Source organism: Neovison vison, chromosome 11 (assembly GCF_020171115.1).
Source record: "Neovison vison isolate M4711 chromosome 11, ASM_NN_V1, whole genome shotgun sequence".
In the NCBI taxonomy this organism is placed as follows: domain Eukaryota; kingdom Metazoa; phylum Chordata; class Mammalia; order Carnivora; family Mustelidae; genus Neogale; species Neogale vison.
In genome coordinates, this window is record NC_058101.1 from 167,429,075 (window position 1) to 167,456,454 (window position 27,380).

The 27,380-nt window shown below is 42.3% G+C and overlaps 1 long non-coding RNA gene and 1 other non-coding gene across 2 annotated transcripts; both read left to right on the forward strand.

Annotated features, from left to right (window-relative positions):
• LOC122889826 lies at nt 1-24,343 on the forward strand. The gene is made up of 4 exons (XR_006380975.1): nt 1-40; nt 944-1,071; nt 23,307-23,450; nt 24,255-24,343. It is a non-coding gene; the product is annotated as an uncharacterized LOC122889826 (long non-coding RNA).
• LOC122890781 lies at nt 7,888-8,037 on the forward strand. The gene has a single exon (XR_006381203.1). It is a non-coding gene; the product is annotated as a small nucleolar RNA SNORA62/SNORA6 family (small nucleolar RNA).
• Nucleotides 24,344-27,380: the final 3,037 nt, after the last annotated feature.

Here is a 27,380-nt window from a genome sequence, read left to right on the forward strand (position 1 = left end):
GGCAGCTCCAGCGAGGGCCAGCAACTGAGGAAGGGCAGAGGTAGGGCTGAGGACTGGCGCCGAGAAGGGAGGGGGGCAGATTTGGGAGGAATTCCTGGATGGCATTTCTCCTTCCAGTGGCGCCACTTTGGGCTTTGGGGTGGGCGGGCGGGGGTACAGCCAACCCTTGTCCTTTCGCGATAAGGAGAGCCCGACCAGGTACCTGCTCTGAGCTGAGAGGGTGGAAGGGGAGAGAGAGTTGGTGGCGAGAAGGGGCTGGCGACGACAAGTCTCCGTGACTCCCCACGGCCGAGGGAGGCGCGCGATGCTAAAATGGAGATTCTGGGGGCTGGGGGAGGCTGCGGCAGCAGCAGGCCAGGTCCCTCCCGCTCAGGCCTGGCTCCTCTGGTGCAGCAGCCCTGGTGCCTGCTCCTCAGCGGCCGTCCGCTGCTGCCACCGCCATGGCCAATCGTCCTAGGGAAAGGGAGATTTACCTTGGTGAGGAGGGAGGGAGGGAGCCAGCCTGGGAGGGGAGAGGGAAGGAGCCGGCCCACTCGCAGCCACTGGCCTCTGGCTGCCTCTGCGCGCCCCGTCCAATCCAGCCAGCATCTCCTCTGCTGCACCCCCCCCTCGCCCCCGACAGCCCCACACTGCAGTCCACAAGTCCGCCCGCTCCCTGCGCCCACCGCGGCCTCTCTGGGGCTGCTGCCATCTCTGCCGCCTGTTAGAGGTAGCAGGGTCTGGGCCCTGAGGTTGTGGGGTGCCCTTGAGGGCACCCCGTGCACTCCCCGGTCCCTGTTTTGGTCCCTGGAAAGGGTGGGTGGTCGGTCTCCGAGCCAAGTTTGCAGCACTGGATTCCTGGGAAGTTGCGAGGGCTCACCAGTGCCTGTGTTTTGTGTTTCTCCTCCTTTTTAACTGGATCCCTGTCTCTTCCCTCCCCTTTCCCCCACTCCTCACTCCTCAGAAGGCCAGAATGACCAGAGAACCTGCTGTAGAGAAAGGCTTTTGGGGTTTGAGCATCTGCACCTTCAGAAGCTGCGTTGAAGCCTTCATAGGCAGCCTCTGCCACGTGAGGGAAGGCACCTCCACCAGGTACTTGAAGATCTGGGTTAGCTTTGGTGGGAGGACTTTTGTTGCTTAAGGTGTGGGAGAGGGTGGAGGGCTCTCCTTGAGGTCCTCTTTCCAACTTGTTGAGAATGGCTTTTTTGTATTTGCAGGTGGTTGATGTGTGGTTTTCATTGTGTGTATTTCGTGTTGGGTGCAAAGGGGTCCTATTCACCGCATGACTTGTGGGAGGACATTTGTCCAAGTTTTTGTCTCCTTTCTAACGGGCTGGATTGGTTTGCCACTTGTATCCATTGGGTTATTGGTATGGATGGGCTCAAAAGGAGAGGAAGCAGGGATTTTTCTGTGGATTGGAGGAGTTTAGACGTTTTCTTTTGACCATGTGTAGAATGGTTTTAATTTGCCTCTCCTGAATTACGTTTTCTTCTCCTGAGCGATTTGGTGGTGCAGGTACAGTTATGCTGGTTGTTATGCTTTTCCTGTCTTGAGCGGCAAATGTCTGTTCCTTTCTTGTGTTTGAAGATAAACGTTGGGGTTGGATAAAGAAAGTGTAATTTTTTGTAAAGCTGAATTGTCAGTTTGTGTTTGTTTCTTTTCTGATGATCTTCTGCAGTGGTGATGGGTGTCTTTCTACACAGTGTTAAGGTACACATTAGTCTTTTTGGGCAGCTCACAATCTCCTTTCTTTTGGAGCAAGGGGTAGTTACTTCTGTAGGTTATTACTGTAGGCTTTGCCGTTTAGCTCATTGGGTTGGGGATAATGTAAAGTTGAGACCTTTGTATAGAGGCTAGTCTGCTTTTCCTTAGTTGCCTGCCATTTTCTGAGGCCAGGCCAGCTAACTTGTCAGTGTATGCTGTTAGTTGCTGGGATGGGAGGTTTGAGTGACATAGGTTCATCCTGTGCTTCAGTCAATGCTGAAGAAATTCCAAGATGATTAAAAACAGTTTTGGTAGGGATGCCTGGGTGGCTCAGTGGGTTAAGCCACTGCTTTCGGCTCAGGTCATGATCCTGGGGTCCTGGGATGGAGTCCCGCATGGGGCTCTGGCTCTGCGGGAAGCCTGCCTCTCTCTCCACCTCTGCCTGCCTCTCTGCCTGCTTGTGTGCTTTCTCTCTCTCTTTATGCCCCCCCCCCAAAAAAAAAAAAAAAAACCAAAACCAAAACTATTTTGGTAAACGGCAGCTGGGTGAGGAAGTGGTCAGCACTAACTCAATTCCTTAGAACTTCAGGGAATAGTGGATCCCTGGATGTCTCCTTTGTAGTCTGAACTGAAACATGCTGTATTCTTTTGGCTCTCAGTTTCTCTTTGGCTCTGTCACCTGGGCCTTTTTGGTTGTGTTGTCTTCCTCCCCATGGGGAAGTTCCCTTCTTCTTTTTAAGGGAAGGGAGTTTTGTGTTTGTTTGTTTGTTTGTTTGTTTTTAAGGCTTATTTATTCTCTTAAAGATACTTGTTTCCTTGAGAGAGTCTATGTGGGGGCAGGGGAGGGCAGAGGGACAGAGAGAGAATGTCAGGTATAGTCTGCACTGAGCCAGGAGCCAGACTGAGGGCTCCATCCCAGGACCCTGAGATCATGACCTGAGCCAGAGTCAGGAGTTGGATGCTTAACCCACAGAGCCACCCAGCCACCCCTTTAAGTAAACTTTTTGAACCGCAGCATATATACAGAGAAGTGCACAGATCATAAGCCAAAAGCTTGAGGAACCTTCACAAGAGGAACACACCATGTGACTTTACACCCAGGACCCCAGGGTCTGTGATAACCCTCTTGAGGTTCACTTCTGCCACGGTTCTTAACTTCCGTTGCTGGGGAGCTGTTGTGCATGTTCCTGAATTTGGTGTACGTGGAGTCATCCAGTTGGATGCACTCCTGGGCCTGCCTTACGGAGAGTCATCCGTGTTTGTGTGCGTGGTTGTGAGTTTACCAGTGCTGCTGTTTCATCCTCACACTATTTTAGAGCTCCACTCTGCGTGTAGACCCTTAGACATCCTAGAAATAGGATAGCTCCTTGGTGCCTTTTAATTACCTGCATCCTTGAACACAGGTGTCTTCTTTCAGCTGTAGTGTAATGATCAAGCTTGGTGTGTGGAACTTTTCTACAGCCCATAAATGGAGAAAGCTTTTGCCTCCTCAGTTGTAGAGTTCTATCAGTCATTGCTCTTTCAAGTCACTGGTGAAGTGGATAGAAAATGCCTGCTTTCAGGGAACCGAACGGATGTTGAAAAGGTGAGACAAAAAGGTCTTCAGTGGTGGGAGGCGCACCCATGGAATAAATGAGTCCATGGGAGAGACAGTTAGTCTCTGTGGGTACATTGGGAAAGGCCTTACTGAATCTGGGATTTATGATTCTTGGAGGTCGTTTGTTGGGCAGGCCGATACAAGTTAGTTGTTTGTTCCCTCCTCCATCCTTGTTAAGCTCTTCCTTCACTTCAGAGGTCATCCACACCTTTCCACTTCGCCCCACAGGCTGGTAACTACCATTTACTCTATATAACCATCACCAGCCTTATGCGTCCAGGCCCGAGGCAAGCAAATCCAACTCTCTCTGCTTGGTCAAATTAAATTACGTGGCAGTTTTCACTGCTTTTTTTTTTTTTTTTCTTTTAAAGATTTTACTTATTTATTTGACAGAGATCACAAGTAGACAGAGAGGCAGGCAGAGAGAGATAGAGGAGGAAGCAGGCTCCCCGCCAAGCAGAGAACCAGATGTGGGGCTGGATCCCAGGACCCTGGGATCATGCCCTGAGCCGAAGGCAGAAGCTTTAAGCCACTGATCCACCCAGGTGCCCCTCTCATTGCCTTTGAAGTAAAGTCCAAATGCCAAGCATCATGAGGGGCTCCTGATTCAGTTCTTTCGTGTTCCTTTAGGATTTTTGCAAGCAGACTGCCACCAATCCCCATGTGCCCTCCACATATAGGGGTCTGTGTTTCCTGCCAACTGCTTGTGTCTTGGGTTGGGACCATGGGACCTCATTTCCATACCTTCACACCTTCTCTTCCTCTGGATTTTCTCTGAAATGCTTTCCCTTGCTTCTATGTCCTGGCTCACTACCATTTGGACTCCTAGATGTCTCAGGAAGCCTTTTCATCACTCCAGTCAGGTGTAGCTCATCTTTGTAACACTCGAATTGTATTTTTATTGGCTTACCTCACCCTCCAAATCATGTACAATTCATTTAACACTTGAACAGAAGTTTTATGGGATCACCTATTACATTTTACCATTTTTGAGGGTAGGACCTTTTAAAAACAAAACAAAACAAAACAAAACAACCTAATGATTTTGAGAGAGGGAGGGAGGGTGGGGACAGAGAGAGAGAAAGTTTTAAGCAGTCTTCATGCAGACTCTGAGCCCCACATGAGGCTCCATCTGATGACCCTGAGATCCTGAGCATCTGACCCTTAACTGATTTGAGCCACACAGGTGCCCCCTGAGGGCAGGACCTCTCTTTTCACATCTTTATTTTTCTATCTGTGTAGTACAGTGCCTGGCAGTGACAGGGCTTCAGGAAATGTGTATAGAATAGATGAAGATGAGTTTTAGTTGGAATCCACCTAAAACTGTTCCATCCATTTGGAAGTTTTATGTAATAAATAAGCTTTCATACTAGGGCTCGAATCCTGTGTCTGTAATGTTACTAGGATAGGGGAAAGTTGTCTTTATGAAGTGTGTCCTTAAAAGTAGTATACCTGTTTTTCTCATTTTGTTTTTCTCACCCATGGGCTGGAAATTAAACGCAGAACTTGAGTCTTGGATGCTATAGGCAGTGCCTTGAAAGTACTTCCTGGAGTGGTGTGGAGCTTCAGAGCATGAGCACATTGACCTGAGCAACATCTCTGATGATTCCTAATCCTTTTTGGGTGTCCATTTGGTTATTTACGTGGCTGAGAAAGTCTTAAAAGTCTGCTGAGGAAGCGCAGATCCGTCATGCGCAAAATCGGTTTTGAGGAACTAGATGGGTGTGCACGTGACCTGGTGTCTAAAGGCAGTTTAAGAATGGGAACAGAACATGTTGGGTATCGATGGAGGGGTTATGCTGCCCATCGTGTAAGTTCTCTTGTGCTCATATACCTATAAGTTGGAAGTTGTACACAGAGTATATTCTGTTGAGGACTGTGGATTAATTCTGTTAAATGGAAGTCTTGACCATTCACTCCACGTATTGAGCTTTAATTTCAGTTCTATGCAGTGATTGACTGTCGCGTCCAAGAAGAATTGTCAGTAAAGACACTGCAAGAAAACTGCAGTGTTAGTCAGAAATCAGGAATAGTAGAAATCATAAGGTAAACAAGGGAAATTTTAATTTTTCAACAGGATTAGATAATGCTCTCCTTTCCCTCTCTTTCTCAGTTTAGAAAAACTATTTAAATGATCCTTTGGTTGAGAGAAGAAACTGGTAGAAGGGATATGTTAAAAAAAAAATCTTACTTAAAACTTCATATTAAGAGCATTCGCAATCCAGGTTTCAAGAAATAAAAATTCAGCTTAAAACGAACTTCAGTCAAAACCAAACCGTTCTGGGGCGCCTGGGTGGCTCAGCGGGTTAAGCCTCTGCCTTTTGCTCAGGTCATGATCCCAGGGTCCTGGGATCGAGCCCCGCATCGGGCTCTATGCTCAGCGGGGAGCCTGCTTCTTCCTCTGTCTCTGCCTGCCTCTCTGCCTACTTGTGATCTCTCTCTGTCAGATAAATAAATAAAATCTTAAAAACAAACCAACAACAACAACAAAAAAACATTCTCTGGTCTTGGGGTGCCTGGGTGGCTCAGTTGGTTAAGCATCTGCCTTTGGCTCAGGTCAGGATCCTGAGGTCCTGGGATTGAGCCCCACATTGGGCTCCCTGCTCAGAAGGTCTTACTTGGAGGGAAATGGGGCACTTACCCAGGTGGATAGGAGGTAGCTACCATAATAACACCTGCTTGTAACCGGGTTAATAGCCATGTGTTCACTTTGAGTTTCAAACTTTAATAAGCATGAAGGTTGGAACTCGGTTTATCTGGTACTACCAAAGCCTCTTTTGAATTTTGATCCCATGAAGGAGAGAGATTATCAGCGCATTGGTAAAATTTAAAAAATAACTGATGTACTTGTAGAGTATTTTCCTGTATCATTCCATATATTCCTGATTCTCCTTTCTTTTGGTTATGAAGGTGGTAATACATGCTTAGAAGAAATTAGGGGACAAAACAACATACAGGTCGCTTTTATTCTGCCCATGCAGAATAACTTTTATTTGACCAATTTATTTGTTTATTCCCTGGACCACAAATACTTGCATAATTATAGTTTTCTAGGTGCTGTTTAATATGCTAGTTCATTGAATTTTGAAAGTGCTATAGGTTGTAGTTCCGTGTAGGAATGGGGGTATCAGGCAGTGTATGATACAAAACTGATTGAGTCTCTGGTTTGAAAGACATCAGTTCTGACCTGTTGGTTCTCTGTGGTTTATTTTGGGTTTTTCTTCTCTAAGGAAATTTTTTGTGATCACTTCATAGTTTTAGGGATTCCTTTTTGTAGAAAATAAAGCTAACATCCAGTTTCCAGTTTTCTTTTTTTTTTTTTTTCCGTTTTGTTTTGTTTTGCTTTGGGGGAGAATGAAAATATGTCTCTGGATTCTTAGTATCTGTGGCGTGATTAACTTTGCTGAAGTCATTCATGAAAAGAAAAGGTATGGAGGGCAATCCAGATTTAATGTCTTTCTACTAAATTTGTTTAATGTTGTGGTGCTCCAACTTTCCTATGTATCGGAATCCGCTGGAATGCTTGTTGAAACACATTGCTTGATTTCTGGCTCTACCCACCACCTTCTGGGTTTTTTTTTATGAAGTAGGTCTGGGTGGGGCCTGTGAATTTGCATTTATTTCTTAGAAGTTACTAGGTGATGTTAGTGCTGGTAGTGCTGGTCTAAAGAGTGCTATTGGGAACTATTGGTTAGATGACCTTAAATGCGAAAGAGAAGCCAGCCATGTTTCTTAATGAAACTGGAGATAGTTTTGATGTTACAGAAAATTGATGTTTTTGTATTTCACAGGGAATTTAAGAGAAGTGATATCCATTCATGTTTTAATTAATTTAATTAATTAATTAAAATGATTTTATTTGTCGGGGGAGGTGGGGGAGAATGAGGAAGCACAAGCAGGGAGAGCAGCAGGCAGAGGCAGAAGCAGGCCCCCTACTAAAGCGGGAAGCCCCATGCGGGATTCGATCCCAGGACCCTGGGATCATGATGGGAGCTGAATTCAGTTGCTTAAGTGCCTGAGCCCACCAAGGCATCCCTACATTCATTTTTTTTTTCACTTAGAGCTGGAATTAGATGCGACTTCTTAATAAAGACATTGTGTGTAGTAGAAGAGCACTTATCAATTGGGGAACCATATCCACTAAATTTTTATCGTCCACATTGAAAAGTCAGATATTGTCTTGGGCTATTAATATGTGTGTTGGATTTCAGGTACGTGTAGTTTTAAAGGCTATTTCTCTGTAACGTATGTTAGAGCCAAGTTTGATGGGTTAGTAAACTAAGCTTTCAATAGAATGTTGGCCAAAGAATATGGATAGATAGTTAAAGAATGACAAATCAAGTCCAGAAACATGAGAAATATATAACTTCTATTACTTCAATACAAAACAACATTTTTGGCAAGTCAGATTTTAAAGACTACAAAAATCTTAGTGCATCTTGTAAGAAGTGGACATTGTAACAGCCTTGGTGGCTAAGATAAGCTGCTTTGATTTTTTTGAAGGCCAGTTGGTAGCAATTCCTTTAAAAATATTTTTAGCTTGTGACCCAGCATTTGCACTAGGAATTAATGTTCTCTGCATATACATTTTCTGTGTAAATTCATTTGTTACATCATTATTACAACAAAAAATAGCTGCCTGGCCAATGCACTCATTAAATGTTGGTAGTATGCTTCATGAGGGGCAGGTCTTTTGCTAAGACCACAAGGGTCTGTGGCCCAAAAAGTGGAGTTTGATAGTAATTCTTGCTGCAAGTTTAAAACAAACAAAACAGTCTACATAGAGGTCAGGGAATTGATACAAAACTGTGTAATAGTTACAAATATTTTGCAGGTCTTAATAATGTCAGCTTTACTTTTCATATGGTAAAACTGGAAATAACCCAAATGTCCTTCAGTACATGAGTGGCACATCCATACCAGATGGAATACTTCTCAGCAATTAAGAAGGAACAAACTCTGGATGCATGCAGCAACTAGTGTGGATTTCAAGGGCATGATGCTGAGTGGAAAAAGCCAATCTGTACAGGTCACACACTGTAGGCAGCCATTCACGTTTTTGTTATCACAAAGTTAGATTAGCAGTCACCAAAGGGTTAGGGCTGATGAGGTTGGGGGTGGGGTGGGTGGTTGTGACTGGAAAGGGGTACTGAGAGGGAATGTTTTTGTGTTGATGAAATCTGATCTTGATTGTGGTGGTTGTTACCTGAATCGACACTTGTGATAAGGTGACCTAAAATGGTACACATGCGTCCCAATGTCAGTTTCCTGGTTTTGATGTCCTGTAATCCAGAGGATGCAACCCTGTCTGGGAAATGGGGTGGAAATTATATGGGACTTCATACTGTTTTTGCAACACCCTGTGAATCTGTAATTATTTCAAATTAAAATGTGAAGTTTTAGAAAGAATATCTAATAAAAGGAAGTGTTCACAGTATTAGAATAAAACAAGTTTCAAAGTGATAAAACATATGATCCCACCTTAATATTTCATATCACTTAATACATTTACCTGGAAGTAATGAGTGATCAAAATATTCTGAGCAGTAGCATGGTGGATTCTTTTGTGAGTGTGTGTATGCTTCTCTATAATGTCGATAGTTTAGATGAGCTGGTTTCACTTTTGTCGTTTGAAAAACTGTATTCATAATAAGTTCCAAAAATCTAATTCTGGAATGTTGAAATTTAAATAACAGTTTCATTGAGATTGTACAGTTTTGTTTATATTGGTTACACCAATTTAGCATTTAAATAGCTCTTAGCTGAGATTGGAGAGTATATTTATCCTCTAAAACGTGTTGTGTATGTAAATTTAAAGCTGTTTTTTGATCTTGGTATGACAAATGTCCTGTTTGATGTTCTGACTCCCCAGTGTTGTCCAATGTAAGTATATACATTGCAGGCCACATGAAATTTCAAGCTTCATTAACCACATTGAGAAAGAAAAAAACAGGCAAAATGATTATTTTTAAAGATTCTATTTATTTTTTGTCAGAGAGCAAGAGCGAGAGCAAGAGCTGGAGCAGATGTGCTCTCAAGCCAGAGAGCCCCTGTGGGCACATGCACAATCCAGGGGGAGGGGCAGGCAGAGGAGGCAGACCAGGCAGAAATGAGAAGCAGGCTCCCTGGTAAGCAAAGAGCTGAATGTGGAATTTGATCCCAGGACTCTGAGATCACAACCTGAGCTCAAGCTTAATTAACTGAGCCACCCAGGTGTCCTTTGTTGAAATCATTTTTTTTTTTTATCCAGAATATTATCATTTCAATATGTAATCAGTATAAAATTACAGTGCCATGTTTTACATTCATTTTATCATACTGTGATAAAAATCATAGTGATGTGGGAAACAGAGGCAGAAGAAACATTATTAAATTTCCTTACCTCCTGACAAGCCCTTAAAACAGGGAGAGTGACTCTCCTCTAGGGACTCAACTACCCCACCTTAAGGGCTTGCTAAGGGCAAAGGGCAGTCCTAGCCTGACCGATCCCCTATCCCTCACCAGGACCCTGTGAGCACTTTAACAATTCCTTTGGAAACTTTTTCTCTATACCTCCCAGATAGTGTTGACGATCATTCCCAAGCATATGGCCTACTGATAGACATGTAAAAGGTCTCACAAAAAGGTTTTACTACTAGTAGTGAATAACCTTTCCCCCAAGAAATAGCTGGCCCCTCAAGGTCCTAGAAACCTTGCTTCCAAAATTCATTAGAGACTGACACCATCCCTAATCCCTTCCCCACCTTACAAGTGTATAATAGACCACTCCTGAGAACCCCCAGGGCAGCATCTCTTCCTGCCCACAGGTTCTGTTCCCATACTTTAATAAATCACTATTTTGCACCAGAGAGTCCTCAAGAATCCTTTCTTGGTACTGAGCTCCAGACCTCACCCCACCAAACCTCACCTATGTTCTAGAAGTTCATCATTTGGCGTCCAGCTGGGGCTGTGAGTCTTTACATTTGGACTCTGAGCTTTGGTGCAAAGTTGGTGAGTCTGTTCTCGCTCCTTCCTTTACTCTCACTTCAGGGCTTTTCAAGGAGTATGGTCTTATTGGAACACTTGCGTGTCAGTTGCTCAGGCTTTAATCCTCTAGCCCGTGGCTAATCCACAGGGAAGAAAACATCAGATTTTTGGCTGGAAGTTAGTATGCTGGCCGGAATGATAATAAGACCCAGAAACTTGATGTCGTCTCTTTATTCCTGTTCTTACATAAAGTTGGCTTTCCTGGGCACGGGACAGCCACCTAAGTCACCAGGAAGGACCGCTGCCATTCTTAAGACTCCCATGTGAGGTTTCTTCCTGAATGATCTAATGTGATCTCCTCCACATGCCTGGCCTAGCCACTTCCTGCCATGGGACCTCCACTGGGAGATGGCCAAAAGCAGTACCCGATTGAATTATAACACAACCGGGGATCGTTTCTTAGGGAAGTGGGCGGTAAGGACCCCTTGTGTTGGAATGTCACATAGACCATGATGGGTTTCAGTCTTTACTGTTTCACACCAGTGTCTTCTTCAAACTACTTAAAGCTATGAAATTTCCCCTTGCCAAACTTTTTTTTTGTTTCCCATGGGTTAAAAATGGCAGGGCAGCCCCACAACTTTTAGAGTATAGGATGGCACAATATCCTAGTCCCTTCACCGGGCACCCATCTGTAGCCCAGGATGCGAAGGGGAAGAAGAGGGATGCTGGCACCCATCCAGGGCCTGTTATGGCAGGAATGCCTTCCCGAGAAGGTAGAATGGTGATCAATAGCAAGGTCTTGAGGGACGCCTTCTTGAGGGTGGCTTTTGACATATGGGCAGCTCTGACATATCCTGTGTGGGACGCCACCCAGGCATCAGGGTGGATTAGGTAACGGACCTTCTTTCCCTTTCTGGGAGTGTGGCCTCAGTAGGCTTCTTCAGTCCAAAGGACTCTTCCGTGGGATGCCTTTGAACCCACTGGAAATAATTTGGATTGCAAAACTTAGGAGAGGACTGAGCTCCTGTAACACTGCATGGCCTCAGTGGGATCTATCAGTTAGATCTCCTGTACAGGAAACAGGGTGAATGAACCTAGGGTGCCTTCATTGTTTATGCCTAAGCCATCATTGCTCTACACCAGCACCCGTACCTAAGGGAGTTTTGCAGAATGTGTTTGCCTGAACGAGTGAGCTAGTCAACTCCCTCCTGACATATTGGGTGATAATTACGTAAATAAGTCTTCTAGTAAACCCAGGTTGCTAGGCCACCCCTAGGAAAGGGGACTCTGACTTTCCCTCTCTCTGTTTCTCCTCATAGATGTGGGGGCTTCTCCTTTACTCATGTCTGTGTTAATGGCTATAACTGGAGCCAACTGGGGTTAGTCTAACTCGAGATGGAGACTTTGAGGAATATTCCCAGGCAGCTGCCAAAACTCCCTTTGTTTCAGGGAAATTCCCTTTCTTCTTTGGCCTGACAAGGACTGCTTAACCCCTCCTTCCTGGCAGGAAAACATGGCTTCTGCTCCTTTCTTCGAGCTGTCCTTTTAACCATTGCTGGTACTCTAAGGTTTGCTCTTCCAGACTAAGGAAACTTTTTTCTTAAGAGGTCCGTGACTTACAGCAATGTAAAAATATTTATTTGTAAATAAAACATTCACCTTTTCTCTCTATCTGAACCCTCTAAAACTCAAAAGGTCTCAGTAAGTATTTTCCTCCATGGCAATCAGTCATTTGAATAAGTTCAATAAGAATCTGTTCTCCTTGTAATAGAACACCATGGGAAACATGGGTTATTTTACCAAGGCTTTGACTGGAATGCCCTATTTGAGAAAGACCAAAAGAACAACTCAGATATGACCAGACAGCTTTAAGGAACTAAGGTTGCCTTTTTGAAACCTGGAGCCATAAAGCCCCTTGGAACGGTTGGCCCAATACCTGGCTTCCAGTGTTCCCAGCAGCCTCACCAGGTGAGAAAAGAATGTCACTTCCTGGCAGGTGCTGGAACCTCAGGATACCCTGGGGGACCTTAAGAAGAGGAATTCACCCAAATCGTCAGGTATTGCAGGCATGTCTGATGGCAAGTACATGGCTTGGCTTCTGGCCTGGAGAGGCTATAACAAGTTCAACCTAGAAATTCCTTACAAGAAGTTCCAGTAAAGCAGATTCTAAAAGATCTATATGATCACTCACTGTTCTTGCTGAGCTTATGTAAATAATTAGGCCACATTTGTTAAAACTGGACTTGTTTTTCAAATAAACTAGTCCTGATTTGGCTATCTCTGGAAATGAGGGTTATTTTAGAGAGAAAAATTATGTTTTAATAACACCTTTATGAAGGTTACATTCTAGATTGGATTGTCTTTAAATGTTTGTTTACCTAAGCTAAACAATTTGAGGTGAACTTCAGAAAAGTTGCACAATAGCTCTTTCAGAGGATCTTCTTGCATTTTTATTCTGGGGGGGTTATAACAAGAGCCCATGGCACTTGGTTAAACAACTGGAAAATATAATTGATTCCCAAACAATTGTATAACTTAACTATGACCTTGACCATTGTACTTCTCTATAGAGCATAACTGTTCAGATGTTACTGATCTTGCTTACTGTATTTGGCCAGATTTAAGATGCCCCTGTATAAAATACAAATGATAGTTGGTTTACTGATGACAGTAGTTTTCATGAAAAGAGTAAGAAAACCTAGGTGTGCCATAGTACCCACTAGCACTTTGCAATTGCCAAAGCCTTAAAAAGTGAAACATTTCCTGCATTCAGCCTGGCATCCACAATCTTCTGGAAAGGTAGAAAAAACTAATCATACTTTAAAATGTCCTATTACTAAGCTTAGTCTATAAACCCAGGAAAATTGAATTACTCTCCTACCAGTAGGACTTCTCACGATGAGAACTGCTCCAAAACAACCTCTCGGACTCAGCCCTTTTGACTTATTACATAATAATATTACATAATAATGATTATCATAATTATTATTATGTAGTAATGAGTTATTATATATATGTATATAAAATATCTCCATAGATCTGTCATTGGATGAAGATTATAATGCCTTATTAAATACTCACTAGAGGCTGGTTTAACTTATAAGATACTCATGAAGATATAATCATGTACTCCCCAAACCTGATTTAATTATAGCTGAAAACCATGTAAATCTCAGAGACACGGTTTATTAAAAAAAAAAAAAAAAATTGGAAGTCACATACAACAGAAAGCCTACATCCAAAATGGAAAGGTCCATATCAGGTCATACTATGTACTCCCACTGCGGGAAAGCTAGATAGACACTCTTCCTGGGTGCGTATATCTAGAGTAAAACCCTAACCTCCTTCACAGGGACCCAGTGAGCAAATGAATGTGCCTTCTTACTCCTGTGAGCCCATAGAAGACCTCAAACTTCTCTTCAAGCCAAAATGAAGGTTGTAATTCTCTTTATCTTCCTTTCACCTATCTTAACTGACAGTTCCTTTCTACAGTGGGCACACCATTATACTGAACTGCATAATCAGTTTGTTGGATATGTGGAATTTTGCCTATGTCAAGTACATCCAGATTACCCTGGTGTGTTTTGCCTTTACAGGGCACTGATTGGCATTCTCTGCAGGATTGTATTTCAGATATAATATATAGAGACAGTACGTACCAGGATAACTCTATCACTAACCCAGATGTTTCTTCCTGGCCCATCCTCATTGAAACATGGAGTTCACCAGGACCCCATGACCAAGCTTTTTCATACTCTCAAACTATTAAAGTCCTAACTGACCTTACAAGCCCACAAATTAATACCCACCAACTAGGGACTAAGCCTAAGCTACAAAACCCTCCTCATCGCTGTACCAAGGATGGCATATATCAAATTTGGGATACATATTTGTGGGTCCTACCCACCATTGGACAGCTCAGTCAAAAGGCAGTTTTAGGCCAGGACCAAAGAAATCATACATATGATACATGGGCAAAATGCACACGACATCTGGGATGGCTATCATTAGAAATGTGTTCTGAAATAATAGTACTCCAGGCTACTGACAGGTTTGCTACTGATTGGGTAAGGTGACCTTGCATTAGATGGACAGCTCCAGACGGAACCCACTGGATATGTGGAACTAACCTATGGCCCTGGCTTCCTCCAGGGTAGATAGTTCGCTGCACCTTAGGATTTGCCTGGATTCATGGGCGGGATACTATAATCATCACTACTCCAGCTAATCTCCCAGTTTAAAGCAAAGATGGACACGATCTGTTTTTAAGTGGTATGATCACTTCACATCCATTTTTGCTCCATCTGTGGGACTAGAGGATTTCATTTGGCATGTAGAAGCCCTTAATAAATATACTGCAAAGGCAGTCAGTGATTCACTAAATAGCATCTCCTTACTTACTATCGAAGTCTCAATGATGCGCAAGGCAGTCCTACAAAATAAGATGGCCTTAGATGTCCTGACAGCAGCATAGGGTGATACATGTGCAGTTATCAAAGCAGAATGTGTGTACATCCCAGAATATCACAGAAATGTCACAGGACTAATAAAAGATAAGAATACCCAGATTGAGGCTCTGCAGGATCCTTCTCTCTCTCTCTCTCTCTCTCTCTCTCTCTCTCTCTCAGTGATTGGTTAAGTTCCTTGTTTAAAGGAGGACTGTGGCCAACAATTAAATATCTCCTTTTTGGCGTTCTCATCCTTATGGCCTTGATAATCTTAATGTGTTGCCTTGTTCAGTGTTTCTCTGCTTGGTGCCGAACTCCATTGCTGCAATGACTTCATGATGACAGATGATACTTAGCACGCACAGAGACACTTCCTCACTGTCAGCGCTGGATTCATCTGCCTCCGTCTTTTGTAACTTCCCTACAGGTTCCTCAACTGATCAATGTTGACCCAAGTAGGTAGGGACAACTCTATACCCCTATTCAGCAGGAAGAAGTTACAGAAGATGAGACCTTCCATCTTCAACTACCGTAAAGATTTAAGGGTCAACATAGTTCAGGGGGGAATGATGTGGGAAACAGAGGCAGAAGAAAAATTATTAAATTTTCTTACCTACTGACAAGCCCTTAAAACAGGCAGAGTGACCCTCCTCTAGGGACTCAACTACCCCCACCTTAAGGCTTTGCTAAGGGCAAAAGGCAATCCTAGCCTGACTGACCCCTACCCCCAACCAGGATCCTATAAGTCTACTCTAACAATTCCTTTGGAAACTTTATATCTAAACCTCCAAGATAGTGTTGACAAACATTCCCAAGCATATGGCCCACTGGTAGACATCGAAAGGGTCTCACATAAAGGTTTAATTACTGGTCATGAATAACCTTTTCCCCAAAACAATAGCTAGCCCCTCAAGGTCCTAGAAACTTGCTTCCAAAATTCCATAGAGACTGACACCATCCCTAATTTATTCCCTCCCCAACTTATAAGTACATAATAGACCACTCGTGATAACCCCAGGGCCTCTCTTCTTGTCTACCGAGCCTGTAAATGTACAAAGAACACCTCAGCATTCTTTATGAAGAACTCATTTCTGATTTTGGTGAATATTAGCAGCATGAAATTCTGCAATTAGAGTGTTTTTTTTTTCTTTATTGAACATTTGTGAGGATTGTGGAATGTGACTGTCCAGACTAAGTGAAATTCAATGTAATGATGTTTCATAGATTTTTTTTTTCTCAGTGTTTTAGGGTGTCTTTAAAGTTTCAGTATACACAGTGTCTGTTTATTGACATTACTTTGTGGATAAAAGCTTTAAAAATATCACACTGAAGGATATTATGTATGTGTAGACACTTATGCAGGTTGAGATTTTAAACCCTGGGGTGCAGTTAAATTCATGGAACTGATTGATTTCTTGGTTCCTCCAGTTATGCTGTGATTTATGTCAGTTTTGGCAGTTTCTAATGCAATAATGAAATACCTTGATGCCAAATTACTTGTCTAAAGTTTATTGAAAATAATTTATTGGTAATGTCTCACTCCTCCACCCCCAGGATATGTCAGTAGCTACTTATACATTTCTAGATCTCTGAATAGGAAGGTTTTCTCTGTTAAAACTTGTTGGCAAGAGTATGTGTAGTTGGGGATGCCGGGTGGGTCAGTCGGTTAAGTGGATGCCTTTTGCTCAGGTCATGATCCCAGGGTACTAGGATTAAGTCCCTCATTGGGCTACTTGTTAGATGGGGAGCCTTCTTCTCTCTCTCCCTTTGCCTGCCACCCTGCCTGCTTGTGCGCTCGCTCTCTCTCTCTCTCTCTCGAATAAATAAAATCTTTTAAAAAAAGTATGTACAGTGGAAATTTCCTTATTTAAGTTATAATTAAGCTTCATATGTTGAAATCCTTCACTAATAATCCTTCATTTATGGACTTAAATATATTTGTCCTTCTCTTTTCCAGTCTAAGAACTTAAACTCATCACAGACTGACCACATGACTAGATGCAGTAATCCTCCTATTTACAGATCCTTAAGATAAGAGTTTTCTGTCAAAATACGTGGTATGGAAGGTGTATTCCCTACAGAATCGTGTACTACAGCCCTACGGGTCATCATAGTCTTTGCTGTTTAATTAAAAGAAAGACTCAGTGCTTCGCTTTTTCTTTTTCTTTCTTTCTCTCTCTCTCTTTTTTTTTTTTTGGAAAGTATATTACTGAAATAGTTAATACTGTGTGATGCCCCAAGGTAACGTTTGGTTTTGTTAAAACAGGTGTACATTTGCACTTTTTCATGCTTAGTGTTTATTGAATGGCCATTATTGAGGGAGTAATCAGAACAACAGACCAGGAAGGAGCTTCACTGGGTAACAGGAAGAAGAGTGGGACACCTTATCAAGTCTTCATCTGTAACCTACACTCGCCCTAATACGAATGCTGATAAGGGCCACCACTTAACCTGCATTTAATAAATAGGCAGTATATTAAGCCTATTTCATGGATTGTCTCATTTAATCCTTTTAAGGGTGTGATACTTCGCTCCATTTGGCAGGTAACAAAATGAGCCTTAGAGTTTACATTTCCAGCTGGGTTTATATTGTACTATTGCACTTGACTCAGATCTTTTCCAACTTCACGTTTGTGTTGTTTTTAATAAGGTTTTTTTCTGAAAAGGGTATTACCATCACTACAGCCACCAGTCTGTACGCATCATTAGACACCCACTGTAGCAGTCTGATGCCAAATTCTGTTGTTTTATTCCTCCTGTATTCCTGTCACTACCACCTTAATTTAAGTCCTCATTCTTTAATTTTTCAGTTCAGTGTGAACTTCATTAATTGCAAATCTCTACAGTACAGACCTACACCTGGACTCTTGGAGTAGCTTTGCTCAGCCAGGTGTCCAGTGATCTCTGTAGGAAACATAGAGCTCATGTAGCTTGTCTGCCTAGAATTCTTGGTTGCTGCCTGATGGCTGCCTGATTGCCTAAGGAGGTATTGCCTTTTTTCCTTGAATGACCTGTGAGGCCTGTTCACGGTCTGGCTCTGTCCTACCTACCAGCTCATATTTGCTACTTCTTCCCATGCGCCTTTGGGTTAAACTTGTGTTCCTCAGCATGTTATCTCATGTCCCTGTGTTTCCTGAAGACTTTCCACCTCTTAGATTTACTTGGTAAAAGCCACTTTTAGATGTAAGACCCAGCTCTTGTAAACTCTTTTGGGAAACCTCTTGATTCCTTTTTTTCTGTGGTCACTGAAGAAGTATGTGTATTTCATTTTGTGGTGGAATTTCCTTTTTACATTTTTGCCCCAGATTTAAATTGGAAGCCCACATGGCCAAGGATAGTGCCTCTGACACACTGTTAAATCTTCAGAGTCAAGGTCCTAATGTTCTACAGCATTTGTACTCTTAGGTATAATTTTAAAGTGTAATCCATTCTCCCAATCACGAGTTTTAAAATGTTTCCTTTAAAAAATAATGTCCTATATTGGTCAGTTTTTTTCTGCAAATAGGGTATGTCTATTAAAAATTTTAAAAGGCACTTGGAGGGGGCACCTGGGTGGCTCAGTGGGTTGAGCCGCTGCCTTTGGCTCAGGTCATGATCTCAGGGTCCTGGGATCGAGTTCTGCATCAGGCTCTCTGCTCAGCAGGGGGCCTGCTTCCCTCCCTTTCTCTCTCTCTCTGCCTGCCTCTATGCCTACTCTATCTGTCAAATGAATGAATAAAATCTTAAAAAAAAAACTTTAAAAAAAAAAGCACTTGGGGGGCGCCTGGGTGGCTCAGTGGGTTGAGCCTCTGCCTTCAGCTCAGGTCATGATCTCAGGGTCCTGGGATCAAGTCCCCACATCAGGCTCCCTGCTCGGCGGGGAGCCTGATTCCTCCCGCTCTCTCTCTCTCTCTGCCTCTCTGCCTACTTGTGATCCTTGTCTATCAAATAAATAAATAAAATCTTTAAAAAAAAAGCACTTGGCAAATGACTTAGATATACTGCCAATATTCGTTTACTTCCTCTCTTTAGTTTTTAATTTTACTCTTTGTATAGCCCCTGTTTAAAATTTTGTTTGTTTTTATTTAATTTCCTTTCAGTGTAATAGATTTCATTGTTTATGCACCACACCCAGTGCTCCATGCAATACCTGCCCTCCATAATACCCACCACCAGTCTCCCCCAACCTACCACCGCCCCACCCCTTCAAAACCCTCAGATTGTTTTTCAGAGTCCATAGTCTCTCACAGTTCATCTCCCCCTCCAATTTTCAGAATTTTAAAAAATTTACTTACTTATTTAGAGTATATGAGGTCCTCTTTTTCCATCCTCATTTCTGTGAAATTTGGTGAGATTTTGACTGGATTGCATTGACTCTGTTGCTAGCACTGTCCAGTAGCAATAAGTTTTTGTAATGAGGGTAATGTTTCCCATCTACACTGTCCAGTATGACAGTGACGGACAACATGTGACTTGAGCACTTGAAAAGTGATTAGTAAAATTGAGGAAACGAATTCTAAATTTTATGTGATTTTAATTAAATGCAAATGTAAAGAGCCATGTTACTAGCAACTGCTGTGTTTTGTATCATAACTACAGGTCATTTTGAGGAAAATTGATTTTAATATTAATAAGTTTTCTCACCTACAAGCATGGTATGTCTCTTACTCAGTTAAGTCTCTGATTCTCTCATCAGTGTTTCATATATTGTAGCACACAGATCTCCTCCATATCTTTTTATATTTATCCCTGAATAGTTAATGTGTTTTTTTATGCTATTGTTAAGTTGTACTTTATGTTTTATTTCCAGTTGTTGGTAATATGTCAATAATATTGTATTTATTTTAGTATTTTCATGTTTCAGGTATGAAATAACTTTGCACTCCTGGTATAAACTCAATTCTTTATTATGTGTTACCCTTTTTATGTATTGCTGGATTCAATTTTCTAATTTCTTAAGGAGTTTTGGTTCTATATTCTTGAGAGAGCTGGATCATTCTCTTGTGTTTTTATTTTTGGTGTTCTGGTAATGCTGACTTCATAACACTGGGTTGAAAAGTGTGTTCTTTTGGGAAGGAAGAATTGGTGAAGAATTCTTTCTTAAATTGTTGGTAGAAATTCACCAAAGAAGTTGTCTTGGTGGCGGTATTCTTTTGGTTTTGTTGTTTTAATTGTTGAAGTCTTTAAGTACAAATCAGTTATTATAAATATAGATAGGTCTTTTTACTTCACCTATTCTTATGTAAACTTTGATAATTGGAGAAATTCTTTGAGACATCTTCTCTAAGCTGTCACATACACAAATTGTAAGTTTCCCTTATCCTTTTAATATCTATAAGACTTGTAATGATATCTTTTTCTTGATTCTTGGTAGAACTTGCATCTTCTTTTTTTCCTTTGACTTAATGTACTATTCCGTTTTTAAAACCTTTGGAAAGACAATCTTTTAAACTAATAGAAAAAGACAAAGAAATACTCATTTCCTAAATTTAAGAAATGTTAACTTTGGGGCGCCTGGGTGGCTCAGTGAGTTAAGCCGCTGCCTTCGGCTCAGGTCATGATCTCAGGGTCCTGGGATCGAGTCCCGCATCGGGCTCTCTGCTCAGCAGGGGGCCTGCTTCCCTTCCTCTCTATCTGCCTGCTTCTCTGCCTACTTGTGATCTCTGTCTGTCAAATAAATAAATAAAACCTTTAAAAAAAAGAAATGTTAACTTTTTGTGTGTATTTGATTTGGATAGATTTTTTTTTTAATTAAGATTTTATTTATTTATTTGCCAGAGAGTGAGAGCGAGCACAGGCAGGCAGAGTGGCAGCCGAGGCAGAGGGAGAAACAGGCTCCCCGCCAAGCAAGGAGCCTGATGTGGCACTCAATCCCAGGACGCTGGGATCATGACCTGAGCCAAAGGCACCCGCTTAACCAACTGAGCCACCCAAGCGTCCCTAATTTGGATAGTTTTGATTAAAATATTCAAACACTGAACAGTTTGCAGGAATTGAAACAGTTAGCACGTCTTCTTTTTCTCCCTCAGTGCCTTTCCGAACCACCATAACTGAAGGAGATCTATATCATTCCTTTGCGTATTTCTCTATTTTTTGGTGCATGTTTGTATGAATTCATCATCTGTATAAACCTTTTTTCTAGTTGGAAAATCTAAGTGGTGTTCTTTATGTATCTTTTTGCACCTTGGGTTTTTTGTTTTTGTTGTTGTTGTTTGACTTAGCATTGTGTGACATACAACCATGTTGATACTGGATCTAGCATGCATGAACAGAATTCCAATTTTCTTGTAGAATACCAACAGTTTGGGGTTATCAGGTTTCAGGTCTAGAAAAGAGAGTGGAAAATGGGAGGGTGGTAAATGGTATTCTAATCTTTTACTGTACATTTTCCTTATCCAGAAGTATAAACTTATTTTCGTATGTTTGTTAGCTGCTTGAAATTCTTCTGTTTGTTAACTGTGTTGGAATGTTAAGAAAGTATAATCTTCCGAACATTGTTCCCAGAGTTATAATTTGAACTTTGGTGTTCCTTTCATTTAGTGCCTTTATACACTTTTCTTATGTTTTCTGTCCTTTGTCTTGTTACCTGTAATTTCAGGGTGCAAAAGGACAAGAGTATGTGCCCATCTTGATTTTCTTTCTTTTATAAGTTTCAAGTAATGTAAGGATGTTACAGTTTTCAGATGGCTCCTTTACTGTTGCTTTTTACTTTGAAATGGGAAGGAAAGCTTCTCCACTTTTACTCTCCACCTTCCTTTTTCTGGCAGCTGTCCATTGCATGTGAAGACTTGCTGGGTGCCATCAGTAGGTCACCAGGTGGAAAGGGCATAGCTTTGCATGCTTTATGTGGAGTTAAGAGACAAACCGGGCTCCCAAAAGATTTCCACTAACCAGATATCCTATCAGATGGGAGTTGAAGGTGTCAAGGTGCTAAGAACCTAGGTTGGTGATTTGAACTGACTTGGTAAACTTGGAATTAATAATAAAGTGTATGCCTTTTTGTGTGTCCTACAATCTTGAAGGCATGGCTTCATCTGTACCATACCTTTCTGAATGAAGAGATTGTTCCAGGGTTTTTGGTTAAAAATTTAAATCCACCTCTAGAGATTGTTTTTTGCAGCTCGATGTAGAAGTTTTCAGTGCTGAATTTCTTTCCTGTGTTTGTTCTCTGGTGTTTAAGAATCAGTAGCTAATGATTGATTGAAATCACTTTTCTTTGCTCTGCTGTGTGGAAGGTTTATACCCCATAAAAAAGATTCATATATTGCAAGACTTAAAACGTGATGCAGCCTCAGAATATGTGAGCTACTGGTATTCTGTAGAGGTAGCAGTGCAAATATGCTATGTTGAAATTTTTTTAACTTTAAAAAAATTTTATCTTGAAACACTTGTAGATTTATATGCAGTTGTAAGAAATACTAGAGACATCTCACATCTCCTATAACCTTTATCCTGTTTTCCTGGTGATAATGTCTTGAATGACTGTAGGAAACAGTAACACATCCAGAAACTTGACACCGACACAATCCAGACTTTATTTAAATTCCCAAGTTTTACTTAGACCTATCTGTGACGTTGTCAGGTAGAGGAAATGAGAGAGAAAGAGAGTGTATGCGTAATTAGTTGTAGGTAATGTTACCATACATGTAGTTTGTAATGCCACCATCACAGTAAAGATAGAGTAAGTCTGTCACAAGAATCCCTACAGTCCCGTCCTCTGCTCCCAGCCTCTTTGGCAACCACTCATCTGGTCTCTCTCCAGTGATGTTGTCATTTCAAGAAGGTTTTGTAGATGGAATCATATATATATTCCCCATTAAGAGTAGATTTTTTTCACTTGATCATAATTTATTTAAGGCGAATTCAAATTGTTTGCTTTACTGGTTATCCCTTTTCATTCTTCAGTTGGTATTGAATGCTGTGGACATACTTCAGCTATAATATCCACCCATTGTAGGGTATTTGAGTTGTTTTCAGTTTTGGGCTATGATCAGATAAAGCTGCTAGAAACACTGATGTAAAGGTTTTGTTGTGAAAATAGGTTTTTCTTTCTTTAGAATAAATGCCCAAGAGTATACTTACTGAGCAATGTATTGATTGTGTTTTGGCTTTTTTTTTTTTTTTTTTTGACCATGTAGATGAGAATGAAATACCTGCTGTTAGACATTGCTAAACAATGCACCTTAAGTGGAAAACTGTCCTCTTAAGTTCCTTTTAATTCTATTACAGTTGGTGTTTGAAAATACAATCTTTTGCCTTTGGTAACTGTGAGAATATGTTGAAAACTAAATTAGCTTCTACTAAAAATTTTGGAGGGTTGGGTTTTCACTTATAACAGCATTTCTTTTAAAGATTTTATTTACTTATTTGACAGAGAGAAATCACAAGTAGATGGAGAGGCAGGCAGAGAGAGAGAGAGAGAGAGAGAGAGAGAGGGAAGCAGGCTCTCCACTGAGCAGAGAGCCCAATGTGGGACTCGATCCCAGGACCCTGAGATCATGACCTGAGCCGAAGGCAGCGGCTTAACCTACTGAGCCACCCAGGTGCCCTTATAACAGCATTTTTAAAATATTATAATACACAATTCACCTGTCAAACGATTTAGCGAGTTTATACATGTGTCCATTAAACAGATATTTATGGAGAGAGGGAGAGAGAATCCTGAAGCAGACTCCCCACTCAAGATGAAGTCCAACGCCAGGCTGGATGCCAGGATCCTGAGATCGGGACCTGAACTGAAGCCAAGAGCTGACCGCGCATACCATTTGGTTTAAATGGTAAAGATGTTTTTTAATTCCTAAGATACCCATTGAAGGGCAAAGGTCAAAATGGCTTCAGATGGCCTTAGAGATCAAGGCTCCCTCTGCTACTTCTTGGTTCCCTAAGGCTGGTTCCTCTCAGTTGGCAGAAGACCTTCACTGGTAATTTGGGCGTCAGCTCCTGGTTTAGAACACTAAAACTTTGGTTCCTTGTAGTGTACACCAGGGAGAGTTTAGGCTACCATAGCATTATCCAGGTTGTGTAGATCAGAGTTCAGGCTTCTGCACCATTTTTTGGTTGTAGCTATTATGTTTATTGGTACCTAGTTTTCCCACTGCGACCTGCCTAAGGGATGTGGAAGGACTGGTACCTATTACAGAGCTGGGGGAAAGGCTTAGGAAGTCATTCAGGTGAGTTTTAGGAAACAATCTTGGAGCTCTTTTCCCATAGACATAGAACTTGTGGTGGAGCAGAGTTGTCTGACTGGCTCTTGCCAGTGAGTTTGCTGAGGGAATAAATGGTGGCAGGTCTTCTAGGTGAGGTATGAGGTGAGGTGCTGTGCTCTGTAGGGTCCTGGGAAGGGAGTTAGGCACCTGCGCAAATAAAGAGAAGAAACGGCCACCTGAGAGGGGTGGAATGGTGAGGGGCTGTGTACGTGAGCACCAAGACAGATGGCTGAGTCTGCTGAGGTTTGTAATGGTGCATGAAATGTGCCTCTGATGACCTTTGTAGGTAGCTGATTGTCCTCATTGACCTGCTTCCTGAGAACTGGGCCAGAACCTATTGACCTCCCCTCACCTGCCTCGTTTCTTCCCTTCTAGGTCTGCAGTAAGCCTCAGCTACTGGCATGATCCTTCCATCCAGCATTGTATAAGACTGTCTAAGGAGAAGAAGGCCTCCAGAATTAACAGAGGCAAGTGACTCCCTCCCTCCCAATGTCCCCTCATCAGCCCAGAGGCCTGAGGTTTTAGGGGTTCCTTCTTCAAAAGAGAGAGTTCCAGTGTTCACACTCTCCAGTGGCATATGAAAGTGCTCATTTCCCAACATCCTCACCAGCACAGGGACCTTTTCATTGTGGTTCATCTGTTATGTGAAAAATGTGATCTTACAGTATATTTATGTTATTGTATTCCTCTTATTTGGGGGCTGAAATTAAGGATCATTTCTTTATGCTTAAGAACCATTTCTAGTATCTTTTACAGTGAACTGTTCAGGTAAGGAATCACCTTTTTGTCCATATTAAAGTGATAATAACACTATTAGGCTCTGCAAGTCCTTTCTATCAAGGGAGGCAATGAAAAGATTTGAGATGGGAGGGTGACTCATTCTCGATCAGATTGAGAAATTAGGCAAATGACCCCACGTCCTTGGGCATGCAGGGAATCCTGGCCGAAAAGATAGAGCCTCTGGGTAGATTTTGTAAGACATGCAAAGAAAGTTTAAAGTGACAATGAGGACAAGGACCTTCCTTTGAGCTAAGGGTGAACCCAGGCTTTAGGAAGATGGGACCAGGCCTGCCTAAGAGGCCTGAAGCCTCCGTCCGGGGCTCCTGAGGCAGCTTTCATAACCAGAGGCGGGGCCCCACCTTGGAGCCCTGGGGACCTGGGTGCCCTGAGGCAGCGAGTCAGCAGCCTGTCTGCCTTCTTTCTCTGCATGGGCTGGCATGTCCAGAGTGCTTCGCAAGTAGGGTGTGGTGAGCATCTTTTCAGGTTTTGTTTCAACATCCAGTCTGTTGTGGATGATACTGTGTAACATACAACAAAAATGATTTCCTAGAAATAAAATGCAAGATAACCTGTAAACTACAAGCTCAAATGATTTATTAGGAGAATCAATAGACACAGAACTCCTATATCACATTGCAGTACATTTCTAAATGCTGCTCAGGTTTTGTTCTTAAGATAGTTACACTTTAAGCAACAGGGCTGTAGAACACAGATTTTATCTTCCTTTCCCCCTTTTATTCACCATCTCCTTTACCCAAGCTCCTCACCCTGGAGCTGAATAAGTCCATTTTGTGGGCAATGTTTGCTCGTGCCTTCCTCTCCTGCAGTTGGTCTGTGAGGTCAGTTTATAAGCATAGAGACTTTTACCCACACAGGTTCGAGATGAAGGGAACATGGTAAGAAATACGGCTTTATTATATTTTATTTTATTTTATTTTATTTTATTTTATTTTATTTCACTTTGCTTGGACATTTATCTGCCCCATATTCTGACCGCAAAATATTATATCATCTTGATCTCGCATGTTGATGTTTAGCTGAGTCCTCAGTAGTTTGCACCTGGGCACAAAAAGCATATTTCGAAGAGGAACATTAAGTTCTCATGTTTTGATGTAGAACACTTGTCTTTCCTGTGTACAATCATAGGACACTTTATGGTAATCTTTAAAGATTTCATTTATTTATTTATTGGAGAGGGAGAGCATGAGTGGGAGAGCCAGAGGGAGAGGGAAAAACTGGCTGTCAGCCGAGCAGGGAGCAGATCCTGACTTGAGCCAAAGGCAGATGCTTTACCGACTGAGCCACCCAGGTGCCCCAAGGGACATTTTTATTTCTAAGCTCTTTATTTCCACCATTAAATCATTAAATAGATTGTAGTTACTTTGGTTCCAGCAGGTTGAAGTTAAAAAGAAGACGGTGTGAAAGTCTTGATTTCTCCCATGAGTCCACAGGAAAATCACTGACCCCAAAGAAGAGGAGCCGAATCCTCATTTCCTCCTCTCCTAGGGCGGGCTCTGCAGGGATGCTTTCTGATCTCACTGAGCGATAACTTGTCTCTGTGTCTCTGTCTCAGGATATTTTGCTCGAGTCTATGGCGTCAGTCAGCTGATAAGGGCATTTCTGCAGAAGACAGAATGTCATTGTCAAATTCTAAATCTTGGGACTGGATGGAGACCACCTTCTGGAGATTAAAGGTAAATGAACAGTCGCCCTTTTCTTTCCCAAATTGTTTCATTTGTGAAGGTGCCCGCCTGGTTCAAAATGTTAAAAATATATTAGGAGGAGATGCAGTGACCGCCTGTCTCCCATGCCTGTCCCCAGCTACTTGCGCCTGCTGCCGCCGTCAGCCATGTACTTGATGCCACCGGGGCTCTGGTGAAGGATGGGTGCCTGGCTTCTCATCCTCTGCTGTTACCAACAGGGCTCCTGATAAAAACCCTTGTCGACGTGTCCTCTGTATGAGCGGAAGACCCTGACAGTGGGACTGTGAGCGCTAGACTCCCGTGTCTGCTCTATTCACAATCACGAAGATTTTATTGTCAGCGTGACAGTGTCTTCAGTACATTTTAGAGACGTGCAAGGCTGGTGATAGTGATACGTACAAAGGCCTTTCATAGCTGCTCCCTGATTTCATCCCTCACCTGCTTGGTTAACGATCAAGAACAGTTTTAACTTCTCTCACAGGAAATGAGACAGGTCCGGTTAGTGGCAGAACCAGGACCGAATAGACTGTAGGTCCCGCAAGTCCTGGTTGCTTCCATGTTTCTCTGTACAGAGCCTTGCACTTGCTCAGGGGGGTCTTTGTGGTCCATCAGTCGGTGGTGCCTGTACCTCAGTGGCCATCGTGTGGTGTAAGGAGCTGGAACAGAATGCAGGGGCAGATCGTGTGCAGTAGGAACAGATGCCACTGGAGAAATGCCTCCTCTCAGCCCCACGTCCTTTCAAATTGGTCCCGAGGTTTGTTTTCTCCTTCGTGTCCTATAGTTGGGTTGGTCAGGAATACATCTGACATTTTCATTTCTGGTCCAGGTACACTGAGTCTTAGGTACCCCTTCCAAGGATAAGGTTATCTGCCAGTAGTAAGGAGGGCAAATAGCACAGGGTAGAAAAGATTTAGTGGAGGTGCTTTGGATCGGTCCAAAAGGTTTTTTAAAAAACTCAAGTCTCCTTGAAACAAAAGAATGCCTGTTCCTACCATCTTCATGTCCATTCCCTGCTAGA